At 33.8% G+C, this 9795-nt stretch overlaps 1 protein-coding gene across 1 annotated transcript in view; it reads left to right on the plus strand.

Annotated features, from left to right (window-relative positions):
* Nucleotides 1–319: 319 nt before the first annotated feature.
* The window catches only part of LOC137643814 (Krueppel-like factor 12), a 30358-nt gene continuing 20882 nt past the window's right edge, over nucleotides 320–9795 (plus strand). The window contains exon 1 of the mRNA XM_068376504.1: nucleotides 320–454. The gene's annotated coding sequence lies outside the window, so the exon portion shown is untranslated. The remainder of the gene's footprint in view (nucleotides 455–9795) is intronic.

Raw genomic sequence — 9795 nt, forward strand, 5'->3', positions numbered from 1 at the left:
GATTCACATTGTTAAAGAAAAAAAGTGCTAAATCAACGCAGCATATAAAAAAAATTGGTATCACTAGCAGAGAGAGAGAGAGAGAGAGAGAGAGAGAGAGAGAGAGAGAGAGAGAGAGAGAGAGATTTACATTATTATAGAAAAAAAAACAGTATTAAATCAATGCAGCATAGAAAAAATGGTATCACTAGCAGAGAGAGAGAGAGAGAGAGAGAGAGAGAGAGAGAGAGAGAGAGAGAGAGAGAGAGAGAGAGAGAGAGATAACGCATCTGTGATTTGGGATATCGACTCTCAATACTTTACCTCATTACATCAGTCCCAGCTTGATCCGGTGTCACATTTGTCACAGTCGCTACACAGACGAAGGCTGGGTCATGATTCTGCCATTAAGAAAACACAAAGACTCTCGCAAGACTTCTGGATGTCTCTGAAATGTTTAAACATTGCTTGAAAGGTAGGGAGAATGTTTTTCTTTCTCTAATTGTCTATGTCTTTATTCAGGGAAAAAACATTTTAGTTATTGTTTTTTTTTTCTTTTTTTTTTAGTTTTCGAAGTCAAATTATAAGATAGATTCCTCGCCAACCCCTTTCTTGAAATGAGGTTCAAGAACAAACGAGAATTTTATTATTATTATTATTATTAAGAAAATAATTTTAGTTACTTTTTTTTCTTTTTTTTTTTTTTTACTTTTCGAAGTCAAATTTTAGGATAGATTCCTCGCCAACCCCTTTCTTGAAATGAGGTTCAAGAACAAAGGAGAATTTTTATATTATTATTATTATTATTATTATTATTATTATTATTATTATTATTATTATTATTATTATTATTATTATTATTATAATTATCATTATTATTATTATTATTATTATCCAAGTTACAACCCTAGTTGGAAAAGCAGGATGCTATAAGCCAAAGGGCTCCAACAAGAAAAAATGGCCCAGTGAGGAAAGAAGGTAAGGAAATAAGTAAACAATATGAGAAATAATGAACAATTGAAATAAAATATTGTAAAAACAGTAACATTAAAACAGATATTTCATATATAAAAAATAAAAAGACTTATGTCAGCCTGTCCAAGGGCTCCAACAGAGAAAAATATCCCAGTGTGGAAAAGAAACAAGGATATAAGTAAACTACGAGAGAAGTAATAAATTATTAAAATAACATAATTTAAGAACAGCAGTAATATTAGAATAGATATTTCATAAATAAACTATAAAAATAGAAACGAATCAGCCCTTTCAACATAAAGATATTCGCTGCAAGTTTGAACTTTTGAAGTTCCACCGATTCAACTACGTGATTAGGAAGATCATTCCATAACTTGGTCGTAGCTGGAATAAAATTTCTAGAATACTGTGTAGTATTGAGCCTCATGATGGAGAAGGTCTGCCTATTAGAATTAACTGCATACCTAGTATTACGAACAGGAGAGTACTGTCCAGGAAGAACACTATTTCCAACATGTTTGTAGAAAAAAAAAAAAAATAAGTTGATTTCAAAAAAAAAAAAAAACTTTTATTATTATTATTATTATTATTAGCTATGCTCCACCCTTAGTTGGAAAAGCAAGCTGCTCTAAGCCCAAAGGCTCCAACAGAGAAAAATAGCCCAGTGAGTAAGGGAAGTAAGGAAATAAGTAAACAATATGAGAAATAATGAACAATTGAAATTACATATCTTAAAAACAGTAACAACTTTAAAACAGATATTTCATATATAAACTATAAACAGACTTATGTCTGTCTGTTCAACATCAAGACATTCGCTGCAAGTTTGATCTTCAGAAGTTCTACCGATTCAACTACCCGATTAAGGAAGATCACTCCACAACTTGGTCACAGCTGGAATAAAGCACCATTTCTGTGATGAGAAATTGCATCAAGAGACTCAATCATTACTTTGCATTAAAAAGTATCTTTTTAGTTAAGTTAATCATTACCTTAACTTCAAGTATCATGTATGTGTTTTCAATACCTGTCTCTGAGGTCATGTCAACCACTCTTTGCCATTACTATTATTATTATTATTATTATTATTATCATTATTATTATTATTATTATTAATTGCTAAGCTATAACCCTAGTTGGAAAAGCTGAATGCTATAAGCCCAGGGGCTCCAACAGGGAAAGTAGCCCAGTGAGGAAAGGAATCAAGGAAAAATAAAATACTTAAAGACCAACAACACTAAAAAAAAACTGAACAATGGAAATGTTTTATTGTTTTCGTCCTCACCGAACATTTCCTTCGTTAGATTTGCTGAGTTGTGGTGGCCGATGTGGTAACGTCCCTGACTGGTGAACGCCAGACTTGGGTTCGAGTCTAGCTCAAACTCGTTAGTTTCTTTGGTCGCTGCAATCTCGCCATCCTTGTGAGCTAAGGAGGGGGAGGGGGAGGGGGTAATAAATGTTACCAGCCATTTACCATTTTAAAAACGAATATATTGACGTAAAGGAGTGATATTACGGTCACCAACATGTGAAAGATAATAACAAAATAGGGTCAAAATTACGGTCGCCTGTATTTTACTGAAATACGGCTGAGAATAGTGTATTTTTACGGAGAATTTTCGATGAAATTACAGGTTCAACCCATAAAAAATAATAACAAAGTAGGGTCAAAATTACGGTTGCCTGTATTTTACTGAAATGCGACTGAGGATAGTTTATTATTTTCGATGAAATTACAGGTGTTTTAAACGGCGTAGTTCTGAATTTTCTATTAATTTGCCTTGCGAAAGGTAATCCTAATGTGTTTTACTGTAATGCAAACATTGGTAACATTGCGCCTACAAGCAGTATTCAAGAAAGAATTGGCAATTGTTATTGATATGATTAATAAACACGCATTCTGAAAGGATCATTGGGAACAATTTTGTTAAAAGTCTATTATTATTATTATTATTATTATTATTATTATTATTATTATTATTATTATTATTATTACTGGCTAAGCGACAACCCTAGCAGGAAAAGCAGAATGCTATAAGCCCGAGAGCTCCAATAGGGAAAATAGCCCAGTGAGGAAAGGAAATAAGGGAACTAAAATTATTATTATTATTATTATTATTATTACTTGCTAAGCTACAACCTATAGTTGGAAAAGCAGAATGCTATAAGCCCGAGGGCTCCAACAGGGAAAATAGCCCAATGAGGAAAGGAAATAAGGAAATTAAAAGAAATTAAAATAAATTATTTTAAGAACAGTATCAACATTCAAATAAGTCTTTCATATATAAACTATAAAAAAACTTTAAGAAAACAAGAGGAAAAGAAATAAGATAGAATAGTGTGTCCGAGTGTACCCTCAATCAAGAGAACTCTACCCCAAGACAAGAAAAGACCATGGTACAGAGGCTATGGCACTATCCAAGACCAGAGAACAATGGTTTGATTTTGTAAGTGTCCTTCTCGATATCAATTGTATTTGTTCTGAAATATGTAAATTACAGAACTCATTAATTCCTGTAATGTCAACGCCGGAAATAGTCATTAATATACTCTAACTAGTTTATGCACACACGCACAAACACCGCTGCCTCTCACCAGGGTATGACAACTCCCTCTATCCCCTACCCGAGGGACGGGGGAGAGCTGAGCGTGGACGAAAAGGAGGAGAGGGAGTAGTCATGCCCTGGTGAGAGGCGGGGTTTGCGTGTGCTTGTGTTTATCTATCTAAGTATTTAGCCTCAGTTTTGACGGGTCGTGAACACTAGCTGGATACAAACTTAGTGAAATGAAATATTCAGAAAACTTAACCTATACAAAGAGCGCTTCGAGGGCATTAAATGCTGAACAAATGGAATATTGTCTCTTGTCTGTCTCTTGTCTCTTCTCTCCTGTCTCGTCTCTTGTCTCTTGTCTCTTGTCTCCTGTCTCCTCTGTCTCTTGTCTCCTGTCTCCTCTGTCTCTTGTCTCTTATCTCTTGTCTGTTATTACTTGTCTCTTGTCTCCTGTCTCTTGTGTCTTGTCTCCTGTCTCGTCTCTTGTGTCTTGTCTCTTATCTCCTGTCTCTTGTCTCTTATGCCTTTTGTTCCTTGTCTCCTGTCTCCTGTCTCTTATGCCTTGTTCCTTGTCTCCTGTCTCGTCTCTTGTCTCTTGTCTCCTGTCTCCTCTGTCTCTTGTCTGTTGTTACTTGTCTCTTGTCTCCTGTCTCGTCTCTTGTCTCTTGTCTCTTGTCTCCTGTCTCCTCTATCTCTTGTCTCTTGTTACTTGTCTCTTGTCTCCTGTCTCTTGTGTCTTGTCTCCTGTCTCTTGTCTCCTGTTTCCTGTCTCTTGTGCCTTGTCTCTTGTCTGTCTCTTGTCTCCTGTCTCTTGTGTCTTGTCACTTGTCTCCTGTCTCTTATCTCCTATCTCCTGTCTCTTTTCTCTTGTCTCCTGTCTCCGGTCTGTTGTTTCTCATGCCTTGTGTCTTGTCTCCTATCTCTTGTCTCTTATGCCTTGTCTCTTGTCTCCTGTCTCTTGTCTCTTATGCCTTGCCTCCTGTCTCCTGTCTCCTGTCTCGTATGCCTTGTCTCCTGTCTCCTGTCTCCTGTCTCTTATGCCTTGTGCCTTGTCTCCTGTCTCCTCTGTCTCTTGTCTCTTATGCCTTGTGCCTTTTCTCCTGTCTCCTGTCTCTTGTTTCTCATGCCTTGTGTCTTGTCTCCTATCTCTTGTCTCTTATGCCTTGTGCCTTTTCTCCTGTCTCCTGTCTCCTGGTTCTTGTCTCCTGTCTCCTGTCTCCTGTCTCCGGTCTCTTGTCTCTCGTGACATACTGATAAATGGCCACCAATAGTCTCGTTGCAAAGGTGATTACTGTAATTGTTATTGTCCTGTTGACGTGTCAGGAATAATGCAAACACATTATCACAGTGCATAAGTGGACGGATTACGATGTTCTTTTATTTATCAAATTAAAATAAAAGATAAATTTTTTTAATTTACAATTTTGTATTACAATTTACATTTATGTAAACTAATTTTATATAGGATAAATAAAATAAAGACACATTTTATGAAATATTAATTTTATTTTCTTCAGATTTTTTCTTTGTTTTCTGAAGAGGGAGATGGTTCCTTCCAAGACTAAAAAATAAAATAAATTTTTCATAAATTGTAGCTTTATTTTTTATCATGAATGCAAGGAAAATTGTGTATTTAAATGTATATATATGCCTATACAGGCACACACATACACACACACACACACACACACACACATATATATATATATATATATATATATATATATATATGCAGTGTATACATATATATATATATATATATATATATGTATATATATATATATATATATATATATATATATGCAGTGTATATATATATATATATATATATATATATATATATATATGTATATATGTGTGTGTATGTATAATATATACACATATCTTTATATATATATATATATATATATATATATATATATATATATATACATATATATATAATATATATATATATTATATATATATATATACATATATATGTATACACACACACACACACACATATATATATATATATATATATATATAAATGAATGTATACATTATACATTTCTACGTATGTGACATAAAGCCAGAAACTGGTGAGCTCACCCACGTTGGTTTGTCCCAACCACAGCGAGATAAACAAAGGTTTATGTGTACCACAGTCATGATAAGCCAACAACAGCAGCTTCAGTTATGCACATACGTAATAGGAACCATATCTTTTGAGAGAGAGAGAGAGAGAGAGAGAGAGAGAGAGAGAGAGAGAGAGAGAGAGAGAGAGAGAGAGAGAGAGAGAGAGAGAGCAAATCCTTCAAAAGAAGGCAACCGTGTTATCCCATACGAATGCGAAGAAAGCAAGCTAATAGAAGAAGAAGAAGAAGAAGGAGAGAGAGAGAGAGAGAGAGAGAGAGAGAGAGAGAGAGAGAGAGAGAGAGAGAGAGAGAGAGAGAGAGAGAGAGAGTTTATTTATCCTCTTTTGCCTGTCTGTCTGTCAGTGTGTGGAGTGGAGATAGATACCAATGATTTAATGAATACATCATCATCATCATCATCATCATCTCCTACGTCTACTGACGCAAAGGGCCTCGGTTAGATTTCGCCAGTCGTCTCTATCTTGGGCTTTTAAATCAGCACTACTCCATTCATCATCTCCTGCCTCATGTTTCATAGTCTTCAGCCATGTAGGCCTGGGTCTTCCAACTCTTCTACTGTCTTTTGGAGCCCAACTAAAAGCTTGGTGAACTAATATCTCTTGGGGAGTGCGAAGAGCATGCCCAAACCATCTCCATCTACCCCTCACCATGATCTCGTCCACATATGGTTCTCGAGTAATCTTTCGTATAGTTTAATTTATAATCCTGTCCTCTATGGATTTAGTCAATCTTAAGTGATAATAGGAACCTTTTTATAATAATAATAATAATAATAATAATAATAATAATAATAATAATAATAATAATAATAATAATAATAATAATAATAATAACTTTCTATTTCACAATATAGGCTTGCTCAAGGAAAAACATAGTACTCGCAAGTATAGTCACCTTAAAAACATAATTAAAGGAACTACCAAATGTAACTGAAGGATATTTTTCAATCTTTACAAGCAGACCAAAATCCAATATATATATATATATATATATATATATATATATATATGTGTGTGTGTGTGTGTGTGTGTGTGTGTGTGTGTGTGTATCCGTGTGGCTTAGTTGTGGAATGATCTTCCTAATCGGGTAGTTGAATCAGTAGAACTTCAAAAGTTCAAAGTTGCAGCAAATGTTTTCATGTTGACCAGGCTGACATGAGTCTTTTTATTGTTTATATATGACATATCTATTTTTAACGTTGTTAATAGTTTATATAGGACATATCTGTTTTGACGTTATTACTCTTTTTAGAATAATTTATTGTTAATTTATTCTCATCATTTATTCATTTCCTTATTTCCTTTCCTCGCTGAGCTATTTTTCCCTAATGGAGCCCTTGGGCTTATAGCATCTTGCTTTTCCGGCTAGGGTTGTAGCTTGGCTAGTAATAATAATGATGATAATGTGGCTTATGTGGCTTACACTCTAAGGATGTCCTAAACCTTATGTGGCCTAAACTTTTGGCCTTCTTAAAACATTAGACAATATCACTGATGTATTACATAATACCAGAAAAGACAGACATTTTTTTAAGGGTTTCAATAATGATTTTCCTCTCTAACCATCTTATGCATTATATTTTTAGTGTTTTTTTTTCCTTTCATTGAATTGAAATTGTAGAGCCGACATCAGAGATCCAGTACTTAATCGTAATCAAACTTACCATGTGATCGCTTGCGGAAGTTCGTTTCTTCATTGTGGAGTGACTAAGAGATATCGTACCGAGAACAGGCTGTTGTACTCTCTTTATTACCATTAGTATCATGTTGTAACTATAATTAGTATTACAAGTAAGAAACTTGATATATACTATGCTATATGGAGTCTTGTCATCTTTGTGAAAATCCAAGATGGCGGATCGACCAAGTGAAAATCCAAGATGGCGGATTGGCCATGTGAAAATCCAAGATGGCGGATTGGCCATAGGAAAATCCAAGATGGCGGATTGGCGATAGGAAAATCCAAAATGGCGGATTGTCCATAGGAAAATCCAAGATAGCGGATTGGCCATGGAAAATCCAAGATGGCGGATTGGCCATAGGAAAATCCAAGATGGCGGATTGGCCATGTGAAAATCAAAGATGGCAGACATTTCCAAGATAACCTGAACTGCGCTCAAAATTTTGTTTTCTATGTACAAGATCGATGTAGTTTGTCAAATAAATTTTTCTATGTATCGGTTTGTGTGTTTTCCACCATATTTAATTTTTCTCCTTCATATATGAAAGACTACTTGAAGTAACTAAATTATCTTTCAGCAATACACCAACTGGGATAGAAAATTATATAAGAAACATTAATTTTCTCTTCAACGAAATTATATACAAGCTCAGTTCCAGTAAATTCATGGAAACAGAGGTTGCCACCTGTTTCCAGAGGCCCTGTTGCAAAGGCTACACCTTGCACTGCAATGCATCGAAAACTGCTACATTAACAAAAAAATATATGTTATGAAGACTAAGTTAATGTTGCAACATTAGTACAGACTAATGTTGCAACTTTGTTGATGAGAGACTTACTCCTTTGCATATCCAAACTAGAGGGGCACTCAGTAGAGTGCAGACCTCCGCCGTGGCAGCTAATTGTCCTTTTTTTGGGGGGGGGGCAAGAGATAAAGAGTCTTGAGGATATTCATCGTTTAGAATTTCCATAATAATTCTGTTTGCTTCCTGCTGATGTTTAAAGCAAGAGGGCCTTGCCCCTTTTCTCAATTACAACCAGAAATGACTAATATTGTTTTTTTTTTTTTTTTTCCTTTCTGATAATGTGTTCTTCCATTTCATCCGATTTCTCAAAAACTTATTTTTGGGCTCAGGCCATGTCGTCGTGATGGAAGTTCCTTCAAAGGTAGCTTCTTAGGTATATTTGAGTCAAATATACCTAGGAAGCTACCTTTGAAGGAACTTCCATCAGGACGTCATGGCTACCTCACCTAAAAATAGATTTTTCGCTTCGCTCAAAATCCGTTTTCTAGATCTGGAAATTAGCTTATAATTTTGGTAGTGCCATAGCCTCTGTACCGTGGCCTTCCACTGTCTTGGATTAGAGTTCTCTTGCTTGAGGGTATACTCGGGCACACTATTCTTTCTTATTTCTCTACCACGTTTTTTTAAGTTTTTATAGTTTATATATGAAAGATCTAATTTAATGTTGGTACTGTTCCTAAAATATATTTTATTGTTAATTCTCTTGCAATTTATTCATTTCCTTATTTCCTTTCCTTACTGGGCTATTTTCCCTGTTGAAGACCTTGGGCTTATATAAAGCATCTTGCTTTTCCAACTAGGGTTATAGCTGAGCTTGTAATAATAATAATAATAATAATAATAATAATAATAATAATAATAATAATAATAATAATAATAATAATAATAATAATAATAACATTCTATGAACATCAATTGTCTGTGAACTTCTACTGTTCTATTTCTGTCCATGATGTATGATTGATAAAATACACTATGACAGAAATATCCATAGAGTCATAAGGAGAGAGAGAGAGAGAGAGAGAGAGAGAGAGAGAGAGAGAGAGAGAGAGAGAGAGAGAGAGAGAGAGAGAGAGAGAGAGAGAGATAATGTAGCCTACTTATAATGACAAATGTCTAGATAATTCATTAAATATTCCTATCTGTCCTATATGATAAAAAGCAATTGTGGTTTTATATGTGTGTATAATATATATATATATATATATATATATATATATATATATATATATATATATATATATATATATATATACATATATATGTATATATATACATATATATATATATATATATGTATATATATATATATATATATATATATATATATATATATATATATAGGTGCCGGTTTAGTATGTGGCCTACCTTTCGATTTAATAATAATAATAATAATAATAATAATAATAATAATAATAATAATAATAATAATAAAAATAATAATAATAATAATAATAATAATCTTTATTTCAGCAAACGCCATATACAGAGTTACAATAAGGATACAGTGATCTTACACTTTCGAATCGGTAAAAAAAGATGAGATATGCAATACTATCAGTGATATATTACAAACATCAATTAGCAGGTTGACCACAGAGTTCTAAGGTCTGGGTAACAAAATCACTATAGAATTAACGCTTAATAATGAGGATAACATGC

The sequence above is a fragment of the Palaemon carinicauda genome, chromosome 7, assembly GCF_036898095.1.
Source record: "Palaemon carinicauda isolate YSFRI2023 chromosome 7, ASM3689809v2, whole genome shotgun sequence".
NCBI classification, from domain to species: Eukaryota; Metazoa; Arthropoda; class Malacostraca; order Decapoda; family Palaemonidae; genus Palaemon; species Palaemon carinicauda.